The following is a 15936-nucleotide window of genomic DNA, read 5'->3' on the forward strand; positions in this document are numbered from 1 at the left end:
AGTTGGACCTGGGACATTCCCTTGATTGTGCTCTCTGTTCTGTCTTGATTCATCAGCATTTTCTGCATCATACTCTTCAGTTCTGCAGAATCATTAGACGTGTTGCCAGCAGAGTTAGTAGCTGAATTATTTCTCCATGGCTCGGAATTGGATGCTTGCCCCCTAGGTGGAATGTAGGGGTTAAAGCTCTTGTTGCCATAATTATAGTTATTGTAATTCCCTTGATTGGGATTACCCTGATCAGTTCTTCCATAATTATTTCCTTGGTAATTTTGTTGAGGCCTTTGCCATGGGTGATTACCGGGACCTTGGTAGTTTTGCCGTTGATAACCCCCTTGCGAGTTATTGACATAATTCGCATCCTCATATTGTGGCTGCCCCTCAAGATAAGTTTCGTCAGAAACTTGATACATTCCGGGAGCATGAGGTGGCATCTCATCGACAGCATTTACACATTTGGCCTCTTTCTCCATAAGCCTTTTGGATAATAAATCCACGGTGGTTTGCAATTGAGCGAACGCATGATCTCGCTCATAATTTTCTTTGGCCACCGCGGCCACAGAGGGACTACCATATGATAAGATTTCGCTATCACTCGAATGTCAGGCTTGATTATGGGTAGTAAGCTTGTCGAGCAACCGGGTGATGTTGACAAAGGATTTGTCCATGAAGCATCCCCCAGCTGCAGTGTTGACAGCTATTTGATTCATTGTATCTATCCCCTTGTAGAACTTCTCTGTGAGAATTGCATATGGAAATCCATGAGTCGGAGATTGAGCTAGATAATATTTGAACCTCTCCCATGCAACATATAGTTGTTCCCCTGGAAGTTGTTTAAACCCAAAAATCTTATCCCGAAGCTCAGCCTTTTTGCTGGGTGGGAACCATTTTTTTAGAAAGATATTGGCCAGCTCATTCCAGGTATGAATAGTATTGCTCGGGAGCTTTTCATACCATTCCCTAGCTTGGCCAGCTAAGGAATATTTGAAAACCCGCAGTCGCAGTGCATCAGCAGGAACAGCACCTTGAGATTGTTGGGAACATACATGCACGAAATTCTTTAGGTGTCGAAGTGGACAGTCCTCCGAAGAATTTCGGAAATAGCCTTCAAGTTTCAATAGCTGATAGATAGAACTATCAATTTTGAAATTAGCATTTCCTGTTCTCGGGGGAACTACAGCAGAAGCATAATCAGCTTCGTCGATGAATTCTGCAAATACATTCTCATCCTCCTCTTCTTCTGGTGCAGGATGGTTCACTTGGATCCCCCCTTGGTTCCCTTGATTGCGATGGGGTCTTCCAGCCATGTTCACCTGGTTCACTAAAACAGCAAACGAGGTGTGATGGAATAGAAAAAGTTTTAAAGAATAGTACACAACAATTAGTAATTTCTGAACCGTATTCCCCGGCAGCGGCGCCAAAATTTGGTACGCTCAAATTACACCTATTAATAGCGTAAAGCGGACGTTGTCAAATATAGTAACCCAACAAGGTTGGGGTCGAATCCCACAGGGAATATGGAGAGAAAAGAGTACTAATCGTATGCGATACCGGTCTTTAAATGCTTTAATCCTATTCCGGATAGTTTGAATTGATTGTTGAATAATGTAATTTAATACTTTGACTTAAAATGTAATTAATGTGAGAGAGAGAGACTAAGGTTGTGTTCCCCAATTTGATTAGATATTATGCTTCAGGTTTCAAAGTGATATACTTCTAATGGTTGTTCTATGAATATGCACTTGGTCTCTTAAAGACTTCTTAATGTTTCCCAACAGTTAAGCAGTATTTCCTCTTTATGATTCTTCCGAATATAAAAGAGTTACAATCGAAGAGCGACCAATGATGCCAATTTAGACTTATTCTTATTCCTAAGTTAGTCTATTAAACGAGGGTTAACACCTCGAGTCATTGTTATTCAATCTTACCAATATTTACTTTCTTTCCCAAGAAAAGTCAATATAATGGCTTCGGCTAATGCTTGCAATCATTACCCAACGTTACAACTCAAAGATAGAATAAATAACAACAACCATTATGCATATATCAATAATAGAAACCCATTCACATAATACCCATCACGGGATTCACAACATTAGAATTGAAATTAGCTACTCATAATGTTTCTTGACAGAAAAAGCTTAAAGATTAACATAATACACTTACAATACTAATACAAGATGGAATGAGAGTGAAGTTGTTGCCTTAAATGCTCCAACCACTTCAAGATTAAAAACCTAGGGTTTATGCCTCTAAAATAAAATCTGAATGATGAATTAAAACCCTACATTATGTATTTATAGAGCCAAAAATCGCGCCAAGTTTCTGGACAAAAATGCCCTTACGCCGCATTGTTACGGACCGTAACTCATGTTACGGTCCGTCCTTCATTTCGTCATTTGACCACTTTGACGTTACGGCCACCATGCGACGGACCGTACCCTGTGTTACGGTCCGTCCTTCTGAAGCGTAAGTGGTGACAATTACTTGGCAACTCTCTGGAATTTTGGATGATGTTACGGTGAAGGGTTACGGACCGTAACATGAGTTACGGACCGTAACACTAAACCGTAACACTGAAGGTTTTATTGAAACTCTCTGGAAATTTAGCTCATGTTACGGACCGTAACTCATGTTACGGTCCGTAACACTCCACCGTAACACTGATGGTTTCAATGAAAACTTTCTGGAAATTCAGGCCCTGTTACGGTACAAAGGTACGGACCGTTACATGAGTTACGGACCCTGTTACGGTCCGTAACATGAGTTACGGTCCGTAACATGAGTTACGGAGCGTCGCTTAGCTCCAATTTGTCCGTTTTTTCAGCATTACTTCTCATTTCCGATCCTTAGTTAATCAACCGTATAAAACACAAAAATAACATAAGAAACAATGTAAAAACACTTAAAATCAAGCAACATGTCTAGTTACAAAGGCATAAAATGTGCTAAAATTCACGGCACATCAAGGCGGCACGTCATTCAGAGCGGCCTCCATATTTGAGTCATCTTCGTGTGACATTTGGTAATGATGCTGATCATGATCATCATCAACGACAACTTTATTTTTTAGGACGAGATTCTCCATTTCAACGTCTTTGAAGAGGGTTATGTATTGGTTTTTGATATCCTCCATTGACTTATGGGAGAGCTTTGAAGCAACATATTCAAAAAGAGTTTGAGAACCTAGATTATTGAACCTAGAAAAAGCATTTCAAAAAATCGTTTCTCTTCAGGAGTCCTCTGGTCTGTTTGTGCAATAACCTCGCGATTATCGTGAGGTGCTGCACCAAACAAATCGAATGTGGGCTCTTGAGAGTTTTAACTCTATAGGAGTTCAGGTCATTCCATTAAGAGAAAGAAGAAAGGGGCTAGTAAGTACTTGAATGACTTAAGAGTGGAGTTATTCTTCTCTTTGTGCACTCAATTGATGTGTTAAGAGTCAAAGATTCGTGTTCTTTCATAATTGAGAAATTTTGTTTAAAAGACAAATATTAAATGCTCATGGTGAGAAAATTACACTCATTTATAAATCTTTGAATAACTTCATTCAAAATATCGATGCTATAAAGGATTACACTCATTGATCAATCTTTGCATGGATTCTTCTTGAGTTAATTGAATCAAAATTAACTTTGGCTAACCTAAACACTGTGTTTATGATATTGAGAATCCACATTGCGGATGCCCGTTGGCTCCACTAGTAAATGAAGTTTGTTTCAAAATTTTGATTACAAGGGAAAATAACTTTATTTACTTATGTTTTTATCCGATAGTCCGTTGGAGGTTGTTTTCAAATTGTAGAGAATGATAGTAATGTGGAAAACAAATTCCAAAAAATTAAATGTGAGTAATGAAATAAATTAAATGAATTTAAAACTCCCTATGCAAGAAGCCAAAACGGAATGAATCTCATAAAATCAAATCTATCATGTAGATTAGGGGTAGGCATCGTACGGTAATTTCGATTTTCAGTATTTAAGAATACTATAACATTACCATACCAAATTAATTCGGTATTTTTAAGTTCGGTTTCGGTATTTTGCGGTACGGTAATTCGGTGACCATAGTTTGTTCGACTACGACTTACATATATACATATAATAAAGAATTAAGATTTCGGCTATTCAAGAAACGTGTAAAAATATTCAAAAGAACGTACAAGCAATACCCTTCGTTAATCAATCACACAAAAAGGGCATTTCAACTAAGATATATATACTTCGGTACACAAAAAGGGCATTTCAATCAATTATATCATACTAACATCTTACACATGTGAAAATATTTAAAAGAAACTACAAGTAATTCCAACATCTAAACAATTAGTTTGTACTAATACTAATTATATATATACATAGAATACTTTGGTATGATATTCGGTATTTCGGCATTTTCTTTATCAATACCAAATACCATACCAAATGCCAAACTTTTCAAAAATGCATACCAAATACCATAATACCGAGACCGCAATATAAAATTTTTTGATTTCGGTATGGTAATCGGTATATACCGTACCGTGCCCAGCCCTAATGCAGATGTGTGATAAAACATAAAAATAAAGTTAATAAAACAATTTATATGTAAGTTAGTAACAACTAAAGAGTTATTATAAATCGAAATTTACTAGTGTTCTTCTTTAGTCCATGAAATCCCCTGTCGGCGATGTGGACGGTTGTTTTCAACTTGAGGCGACACGTCATTCAGAGCGGCCTCCGTATCTGAGTCATCTTCTTGTGGCACTTGGTAATAATATTGATCATGATCATCATCAAAAACAATTTTATTTTTTGGGACGAGATTCTCCATTTCAACGTCTTTGAAGAGGATTATGTATTGATTTTTGATATCCTCCATTGGCTTATGGGGGAGATTTGGAGCTACATATTCGAAAAGAGTTTGTAAACCTAAACTATTGAACCTAGAAAAAATATTTTAAAAAAATTGTTTCTCTTCAAAAGTCCACTGGTTTGCTTGTGCAACAACCTCACGATTATCGCGAGGTGGTGCACCGAACAAATCAAATTTGGGATCTTGAGAGTTTGAACTCTCTGGAATTAAGGTCATTCCATTGAGAGAAAGAAGAAAGGGGATAGTAAGTACTTGAATGGCTTAAGAGCGGAGTTATTCTTCTCTTTGTGCACTCAATTGACGTGTTAGAGTCAAAGAGTTGTGTCCTTTTATAGTTGGGAATTTTAGTTTAAAAGACAAAATTTAAATGCCCGTGGTGAGAAGATTACACTCATTTATCAATCTTTGAATGAATTCTTTATAAATATTGATGTTGTAAAGGGTTATACTTATTGATCGGTCATCTTCCTTGGTAATGATGTTGATCATGATCATCATCAACAATAACTTTATTTTTTGGGAAGAGATTCTCCATTTCATCGTCTTTGAAGTGGGTTATTCATTAGTTTTTTATATCCTCCATTGACTTACGGGGAGCTTTGAAGCAACATAATCAAAAAGTTTTTGAGAACCTAGATTATGGAACCTAGAAAAAGCATTTTTCAAGAAATTATTCCTCCTCAGAAGTCCACTGGTCTGCTTGTGCAACAACCTCATGATTATCGTGAGGTGTTACACCGAACAAATCAAATGTGGTCTGTCGAGAGTTTGATCCCTCTAGGAATTCAGGCCATCATTTGAAAGTAAGGGTGGACATGGTACGGTATTTAAAATTTCGGTATGGTAATTTTAGTTTTCGATTTCTAAAAATACTATACCATTACCGTACCAAATTAATTCGGTATGGTTTGGTATTTTACGGTACGGTAAATTGGTATCATATTTTGTCTGACTTCGACTTATATATACTCATATCGTGGAGAATATGACTTCCGCTACTTAAGAAACATCTCAATTATTATTATGTACTAAACAGCTTACACATGTAAAAATATTCAAAAGAAAGTATAAGCAATCGCCTTCGTAAATCAATTACACAAAAAAGACATTTAAATCAAGATAGAGAAGTCAAAGTTCCAACGTTTAAACAATTAGTTTTATAATAACACTAGTATATATATTTTTTAGTATTATAATACTAAGATATATGAATTGTATATGTAATTATATACTTCGGTATGGTATTTAGTATTTCGATATTTTCTTTATCAATACGGAATACCGTACCGAATACCAAACTTTTTAAAAGTGCATACCAAATGACATAATACCGAAAACGTGGTATAAAAAATTTAGATTTCAGTATGATAATCGGTATCTACCATACCATGCCCACCCCTAATTGAGAGAAAGAAGAAAGGGGCTAGTAAGTATTTGAATGGCTTAAGAGTGGAGTTAGTGGAGTTATTCTTCTCCTTTTGCTCTCAATTTATGTGTTAGATTCAAAAATTTGGGTCCACATTGCGGATGCTCCTTTTGGGCCTACCGTTAAATGAAATTTGTTTCAAAATTTTGATTAAAAAGAATCTAAACTTATTTACTTATATTTTTCTCCAATAGACCGCTTGAAGTTGTTTTCAAATTGTAGAGAATGATACTAGTGAGGAAAACAAATTCCAAAAAATTAAACGCGAGTAATGAAACAAATTAAATGAATTTAAACGCCTTATACAAGAAGCCACAATGGAATCAATCTCATAAAATCAAATCTACTATGCAGATGTGTGATAAAACATAAAAATAAAGTTTGTAAACAATTTATGTGTAAGTTAGTCACAATTAAGGAGTTATAAGAAATCAAAAGTTACTGGTGGTCCTCTTCAGTCCATGAAATCCCCCGTCAGCGATGTGGGCGGTTGTTCAGGGGCAGCTCAAGAGAGTCGGTTGCCTAAAGCCGAAATTTAAAAGGAGGCCTTATATTTATTTAGTAAAATTTTAATATATTTTATTTGTTATTTATTTTTATAGCTTTTGTAAAGTGTATTTTTTTTCAATGACGATATAGTCCATTCGTGTAATTTTTCACGAGACATTAATTGAATCACGAGTCTTATATTCTGTGTTACGATCATTTCATCAAAAAATTTTTTATGTTCAAGCGATTGTTACAAAAAACTTCTCAAAATTATTTTATAAGCAATGGAAACATTTAAAAATAGAAGTAAGACTTCAGGCCAATAAGTTAAGACTTCAGGCCAATAAGAGTATCATCTTCTACATATAAATATTTTCGTATTACTTTAACTATAAAAATAGATTAAAACCGTTAGTGACTATTATGCCTTAAAAAATATTTAAGGTCTTAATAATGTCTTTTCTATTCTAATTATTTAATAATCTACTTAGCTTGAGCTTGAAAAATATCTAAAAAGGCACTCAAAGTGTTATAGAGATCTTACAAAGTCAAAATTATAAACTAGATTGATTTAACTTGAAGTGAATTAAACCATATTACAAATTATGAAGTAATTATAAATTTAATTGACTACAACTTCTAACTGTAATTAGATCAATCATATTTCTAAGAAGTAGCATAAACTTTGAATATATATATATATATATATATATATTGACAGTAAAATGATCCAGAAAATTATTTATCACTAATTATAAATATATAATTTTTTAAAATCATATATATAATACAAATTGTTTTGGGGCCTTAATATATTTAGGGCCTAAAGCCACTGTTGTGGTGGCTTTAGGCTTCAGTCGACCCTGCGGTCGTTTTCAACTTAAGGCGGCACGTCATTCTGAGCGGCCTCCATGTCTGAGTCATCTTCTTGTGGCACTTGGTAATTATGTTGATCATAATCATCATCAACAACTTTATTTTTGGGGACGAGATTATCCATTTCAACGTCTTTGAAGAGGGTTATGTATTGGTTTTTGATATCCTCCATTGATTTATGGGAGAGCTTTGAAGCAACATATTCGAAAAAAAATTGAGAACCTAGATTATTGAACCTAGAAAAAGCATTTTCAAGAAATTGTTTCTCTTCAGGAGTCCACTAGTTTGCTTGTGCAACAACCTCGCGATTATTGTGAGGTGCTGCACCAATCAAATCATATGTGAGCTCTTGAGAGTTTGAACTCTCTAGGAATTCAAGACATTCTATTGAAAAAAAAAAAAAAAAGGGGGCTAGTAAGTACTTGAATGGCTTAAGAGTGGAATTCTTCTTCTTTTTGTGCACTCAATTGATGTGTTAGAGTCAAAGAGTTTTGTCCTTTTAGAGTTTGAGAAATTTATTTTAAAAGACAAATGCTAAATGCTCATGGTGAGAAGATTACACTCATTTATTAGTCTTTGAATGAATTCTTTCAAAATATTGTCGCTGTAAATCATTACCTGCATCGCGTGATGTAGGCCTCGGGCATAAGGAACGTCGATACATTTTAATTGCATCGGTATGTAAAATTAAAGAATAAATAGTTGTGGGGTGCTCGGGAAAGGGCAACCCAAATCTATAAACAAATAACATACTAAATTTGAAACTGAACTTATAGATAGTTGAATTGAACAAGAGCACTAAAGTCATAAGTACATCCTGTTCTGAATACGGAATCACCTATTTAACTAAATTAATAATATGTGTCCTCAATCCCAATACAAGTGCACAAATCTGTGGCCTCGGGCCCAAGTATACGTATACATAAACTGTGGCCTCAGGCCCAAATATGGGTGTTCAATATTCAACAATTTATAATAAGGAATTGAGAATCATACTGTAGTGCATAACACTGGAATACAGAACATCACTATGCTGAGACATGTATTCATGAGCTAATTATGGAGTTTAAAGCATTAACTGTTCATAAGCATACTGAGTTTTCATGACTGAGACTCATGGATAGAAAACATGAGTCTATACTGATTACGTACTGAGTTCATGATATTCAGAATGGCAATCATGAATGAATTACGAAACTATATCGTTTAGAGAATAGAAGTTAAAAAACTTCCCATGAAACTAAGGCTTAGCTCTATTTCTGAGGCAATTCATAATAGTCGTAAAAGAACGTGACGTGGGGAGAATCATTAACATTCTCACATGTAGAGAGTCAGCCTTACATACCTTAATCGCTCCGAAAATCGAAGAAAAATTCAATCTTTGGAGGAGAAACCCAAAAACCTTCACTTGAACCTTTGAGAAGGGTTTTCTTGAAACTTCCAGGTTGGTAACATAGGACTTCACGAATATGTGATGGGGACTTACCTTGATGTATGAGGATAGAGAGAAGAGAGAATTGTCGTTCTAGGGCTTGGGGATGTGAAGAATGAAGTGAAAAAGTCAAAACACGAAGTTTTAAATTTGTTGTCGGACCTGTTATACGCCCACTTTAGGCCCATTTTAAGGCCCATAAATTAGATTTATGGTTAGTAAAGTCTACCTTAAATCAACCTTAAATCAATAACAGTTTGTCTAATTTTTTGGCAGAATTTACGGCCAGATTTGTGGTCTGTAAATTCTGTCGTAAGTCGGCAGAACATTATTTAGTAAAACGTACATAACTTTTTATTCAGATGTCTATTTGGGCTCCACCATATATGGACGGAAAGGTATTTCAAATATTTACAATTTTTATGTTTCAAGCTTGCACAAATTCCTCATAGGTTTTTCTGAATACTCACTTTAAGTGAGACCTAGTGCAAACTTTCTTGAAAATATATTCCATAGAGTAGCTTCTGACTTTGCCCAAGGACTCTTATATACCTTTTATAGGTTACAAATAACTTCCCACATTTTCCCTCTTGGTTCCATTATATCTCCATCTTACGGGTCAAACTTAGCCTAAAGGCACGTGGTGTTACAGTTTTATTACTCGCTTTTGATTTTAATGGAATTTGTTTTCCTTACTACTATCATTCTCTAATATTTGGAAAAACAACTTCAAGCGAACTATTGGAGAAAAAGATAAGTAAATAAATTCATTTCCTTTTTAATCAAAATTTTGAAACAAACTTCATTTACTGGTGGAGCCAACGGAGCATCCGTAATATGGACTCTCAATTCATAAACATAGTGTTTAGGTTTGCCAAAGATAAATTTTGATTCAATTCATTCAGGAAGAATCCATGCAAAGATTGATAAATTAGTGCAATTTTTTACATCATCAATAGTTTGAAAGAACTCATTCAAAGATTGATAAATGAGTGTAATGTTCTCACCATGGGCATTTAATATTTGTCTTTTAAACCAAATTTCTCAACTATAAAAGGACACAACTCTTTGACTCTAACACATCAATTGAGTGCACAAAGAGAAGAATAACTCCACTCTTAAGCCGTTCAAGTACTTACTAGCCCCTTTTTTCATTCTCTTAATGGAATGACCTGAACTCCTAGAGAGTTAAAACTCTCAAGAGCCCACATTCGATTTGTTCAGTGCAGCACCTCACGATAATCGCGAGGTTATTGCACAAACAGACCAGTGGACTCCTGAAGAGAAACTATTTTTTGAAATGCTTTTTCTAGGTTCAATAATCTAGGTTCTCAAACTCTTTTCGAATATGTTGCTTCAAATCTCCCCCGTTAAGTCAATAGAGGATATAAAAAACCAATACATAGCCCTTTTCAAAGACGTTCAAATGGAAAATCTCGTCCTAAAAAATAAAGTTGTTGTTGATGATGATTATGATCAGCATCATTACCAAATGCCACATGAAGATGACTCAGATATGGAGGCCGCTCTAAATGATGTGCCGCGCAAGTTGAAAACAGCTGTCCACATCATTGATGGAGGATTCCATGGACTGAAGGGAACACCAGTAAATTCCAATTTCTTATAACTCTTTAGTTATGACTAACTTACACATAAGTTGTTTTAAAAAAATTATTTTTATGTTTGATCACACATCTGCATAGTAGATTTGATTTTATAAGATAGATACCGTTGTGGCTTCTTGCATAGAGAGTTTTGAATTCATTTAAGTTATTTTATTGCTTGTTTTTTTATTTTTTAGAATTTATTTTCCTCACCAGTATCATTCTCTACAGTTTGAAAACAACTTCAAGCGGTTAACTGATGTAAAACATAAGTAAATAAAGTCATTTTCCATTTTAATCAAAATTTTGAAACAAATTTCATTTACTGGTGGACCCAAATAGAGCATCTGGAATGTGGACCCTCAGTAGCATAAAAACTTTGTTTAGGATCACCGAAAATAACATTTGATTCAATTAATTTAGGAAGAATCCATGCAAAGACTGATCAATGAGTATAACCTTTTACAACATCAATATTTGAAAAAAGTCATTCAAAGATTGATAAATGAGTGTAATCTTCTCACCATGGGAATTTAATATTTGTCTTTTAAACTAAATTTCTCAACTATAAAAGGACACAACTCTTTGACTCTAACACATCAATTGAGTGCACAAAGAGAAGAGTAACTCCGCTCTTAAGCCATTCTAGTACTTACTAGCCCCTTTCTTCTTTCTCTCAATGGAATGGCCTGAATTCCTAGAGAGCTCAAACTCTCAAGAGCCCACATTTGATTTGTTCGGTGCAGTAACTCATGATAATCGCGAGATTGTTGCACAAGTAGACCAGTGGATTCTTGAAGAGAAACGATTTTTTTAAAATGCTTTTTCTAGGTTCTCAAGCTCTTTTTCGAATATGTAGCTTCAAATCTTCCCCATAAGTCAATGGAGGACATCAAAATCCATTATATAGCCCTCTTCAAAGACATTGAAATGGAGAATCTCGTCCCAAAAAAATAAAGTTGTTGTTGATGATGATCATGATCAGCATCATTACCAAGTGCCACAGAAAGATGACTCAGATATGGAGACTGCTCTAAATGGCGTGCTGCCTCAAGTCGAAAACAATCGTCGACATCGCCGACGAGGGATTTCATGGACTAAAGAGGAAAGTAAATTTTAATTTCTTATCTTTATTTGTGACTAAATTACACATAAATTATTTTACAAACTTTATTTATAAACTTGACTTTTATGTTTTATCACACATCTGCATAGTAGATTTGACTTTTTGAGATTGATTCTGTTGTAGCTTCTTGAATAGGGAGTTTTAATTTCATTGAAGTTGTTTTATTACTCGCTTTTGATCTTTTGGATTTTTTTTTCCTCACTATTATCATTCTCTTAATTTGAAAAAAAATAATCAAGCAGACTATTGGAGAAAAACATAAGTAAATAAAGTCATTTTCCTTTTTAATCAGAATTTTGAAACAAATTTCACTTACTGGTGGGCCCTAATAGAGCATCCGTAAAGTGGACCCTTAATATCATAAAAGCTTTTTTAGGATCACTGAAAATAACATTTGATTCAAATAATTCACGAAGAAACCATGCAAAGATTGATCAATGAGTGTAATCATTTACGGCATCAATATTTTGAAAGAATTCATTCAAAGATTGATAAATGAGTGTAATATTCTCACCATGAACATTTAATATTTGTCTTTAAACCAAATTTCTTAACTATAAAAGGAACCAACTCTTTGACTCTAACGCATCAATTAAGTGCACAAAGAGAAGAATAACTTCACTCTTAAACCATTCAAGTACTTACTAAGCCATTTCTTGTTTCTCTAAATGGAATGGCCTGAATTATTAGAGACTTCAAGCTCTCAAGATCCCACATTTAATTTGTTCGGTGCAGCACCTCACGATAATCGCGAGTTTGTTGCACAAGCAAACCAGTTGACTCCTGAAGAGAAATAATTTTGTGAAAATGCTTTTTCAAGTTTCAATAATCTAGGTTCTCAAAATCTTTTAGAATATGTTGCTTCAAAGCTCCCTCATAAGTCAATGGAGGATATCAAAAACCAATACATAACCCTTTTCAAAGACGTTGAAATGGAGAATTATTGGCATACATCTATGCGTTTAGTTTTGATGATTGACAAAATGAACCTAAAGTGAATAAACCAGGTCTAGATACATGTGGTAATGATTGACAAAGCAAGGACCTGAACAAGTAAAAGTAAACCAACCTAAAGCATGGTGAAAACTCCCAGCAAGAAAGCACAATGATAATATAGAGTGTTGATATAAGGTGTGGGCAAGCATTTGAGGGAATATAGTGCAGTAGAAGTTTCAAACAATATAAAGGTCTGAAGAAGCAGCCATCACAGAATGGTAAGAATAGGTCCAAAGACGTGTTCCATTGCAATAAAACAACAAAGACTAATCCAGACACATGAACAAACAGGTTGCAGATATATATATGTGTGTCCATACGAAGGCAAGCGGAATACAAATCAGAGAGACAATGAATGACCCACATACATGATCTATCACAGAGGCAGATGTAGAGCAGGGGAAATGATGATTCAATCAAAGGTGCAGTTGAATGTAAAAGTGAACAAGCATGAAAACATGTTCTATAGAAAGGATTCATCGAGTACAGTAGAGGAATGACTGAGCAGTAAGGATAGGTTAATAGAAGAACCAGGTCTTCAGATATGTTCCATCACAGAGCAGGAACAAAATCAGAAGTCAAAGAGTGAGTCAATATTGAAGGAATGATTTATTCCAGCAATGAATAAATGCATATGAAGAAGACAAACATAGAACTGCACATGATCAATGAAACATGTTTGTCAACATGTTCCACCATTCATACCAAAAGCAGACTCAAGAAGAAGTCAGAAGTATGAGCATGAAAGGGATAATGAAACAGGTTTGAGAATGTGTTCTATCTCAAACAGTGCAGAGATTCAGAGGCAGACTGTTATATCCCGCATTTTGTACATCCGGATAATTCAAGATAATTGCGGGAAGTTAAGAGCAAGGCTATGTTCTTGATCTTGTTTAGCACCTAAGTTGTTCATGAAAATATTGGTGCGGAAATATTGGGGGAGGCTAAGGGCAAAATTGGAATTTTGGAAATTTGTGTCATGAATTACAAAAATTGGCCACAAATAATTGGGCTTGGAAATAAAAAAAAAAAGGAAACAAGAGAGGCCCAAATTGTGGTAGTGGCCGGCCATGGCCCAAGTAAAATGGTCCAAGCCCATAAGAATTAAAATCATGTGATAAATAAGGAAAAGGGGCCATAAATCTCTTCATTTCTCAAAAAGTTTCAAGAAAAAGGGAGAAGTCTCATGTGTCCATAACTTTTATTTGAGGGACTCAAAAATAAATAAGGATAAATGATGGAAAAAAAGAAGGATAAATAAGACATATTTCTCATCTTCCCTTAGAAAGTTCAAGAAAAATTTGAGAGACAAAAAAATATGAAGGGCCTATTCGGCCAAGCTTGGTGGAGGAAAACCTTGAGAAAGGTTTGTTCAAAAAAAATATTTTCCTACTAATTGGAAGGTCCCTAGCAAAGTGGAGTACTTATTGGAGCAAGAAAAACACTTATTCTTGCAATTTACAATTCTAGCCAAGGAGGAAGATAAGTGGAAAAGGTAAGAATTCAATCTCCTTTTATATGTTATGAATGGTTTTGTATGTTGTGGTATGTGGAATTGAATGAGATTCATGAAGATATGTAGTGTGTGTTGTGGCCGTGTGGGTTGTGGTATGGTATGGAAAAGAATGAATCAATTTTCTTAAGTACTTTGGTTGTTGTTGTAATAAATTCTATGTTGAGAATGAAAATTCAATGATTCTAGTTAAAGTTGTAGTGATTGGAGTATTGGTCGTGTGTGTGTTGTTGTGTAGAGAGAGAATGAATTAATGTTATTAGTATTTTGGTTGTTGTTGTAATGTATAGAAATGGATAAAAATGCATGAAAACATGCATGTAGTTGTGGTGGCCGAATAGGGGTTGGTTTGGCAAGTTATGGTGAATTGATTCTAGTTGATATGTTAGTTGTTGTTGTTGTGGATTTTAAGATGTTAAATGAAGATTTAATGACTTGAAATGAAATTGTAATTGTTGGTGGATTATGGAAGAAGTTAATGTGATATTAATATGGTTTCTTATGATTATAAGAATGAATGATATTGTTAAAGTATAGATTGTTAGTGTTCTCGTGGAATTTGGAAGATCTCGGGTGAAGTAGTAGGTCGTTTGGGTTGTTTGGAATATTGTGTGAATTGTTTGAAATATTCTTAAATATGTGAACAATCATATTGGTTGGATCGTATGCGGTTGGATTGAATATAATTGTTGGTATTGTTGTTGATAATGTGGCCGAGTTCCATTCTCGGATTGTTGTTGAAATTGGCCGAGTTATATTCTCGGGGATGGTATATTTACAGGGGAGGTGCTGCCGAAATTTCGGCAGAATATAAGTGAATTCATTTGGAAGGTTAAAGTAAGTATATGGCAATGTGTTTGATGATTCTGTCAATTTTCTTGAATGTAGATTAGCGAATTTGGACAAATAAGCGTAGCTAGTAAGGCGTGGCACAGGTATGTAAGGCTTACCCTTTCTTTTTTTGGCATGTTCTAGAGCCACATAAGGTATGATATGATATGCACTTTGGGGAAATTCCACTCTTGAATTCTGAGTCTTGACCCTAAAGAGTTCTGTATGCGTAAATGTTCAAAGTTTTGTTTGATACGTTTCTGAATGGCATTCGAAAGACAATTGGTATGATTAAAATTTTGATTTCCAAATGATAGTACGTTTAACTATTCCATTGAGTCTTTAATATATGTTGAGATGTACATATGATCCTAAGGGCTATATTTGATTTGATCCATATGATATCCGGAAGAGATTTGTTTTCTGGAGTTCTATTTGATATGTTATGATACGTACATACGATTCCAAAAGTGGTATTTGATTTGATCTATATGATATTCAAAAGCTACTTGATATGACCTCTGCTTCGATTTCTCAAAAATGGCTTCTGAAATACTTGTAGAGCGTTCTGTACTTCAAACGCTCGTAACTTTCTCATGCTAAGTCGGATGGATCCGAAACTTATTTCTGAACCTTCTGATGACAGTAAGTGTACGTATCTATTGAGTCTTGGTTTGTGTGCATATGGTTTCGCACTACTCTGCTCGTGCAAGTCTCTGTATGTCTGTTCACTGAGTCCCGGGCCAGGGCATGTTATGTTCTCATGCGTATTCCACTGCATTGTTCACC

General features: G+C 34.9%; 1 non-coding gene across 1 annotated transcript; it reads left to right on the forward strand.

Annotated features, from left to right (window-relative positions):
* The first annotated feature begins 756 nt into the window (after positions 1–756).
* Positions 757–863, forward strand: LOC132625324 (small nucleolar RNA R71). The gene has a single exon (XR_009576761.1). It is a non-coding gene; the product is annotated as a small nucleolar RNA R71 (small nucleolar RNA).
* The last annotated feature ends 15073 nt before the right edge of the window (positions 864–15936 follow it).

This window comes from Lycium barbarum, chromosome 12 (assembly GCF_019175385.1).
Source record: "Lycium barbarum isolate Lr01 chromosome 12, ASM1917538v2, whole genome shotgun sequence".
Classification (NCBI taxonomy): domain Eukaryota; kingdom Viridiplantae; phylum Streptophyta; class Magnoliopsida; order Solanales; family Solanaceae; genus Lycium; species Lycium barbarum.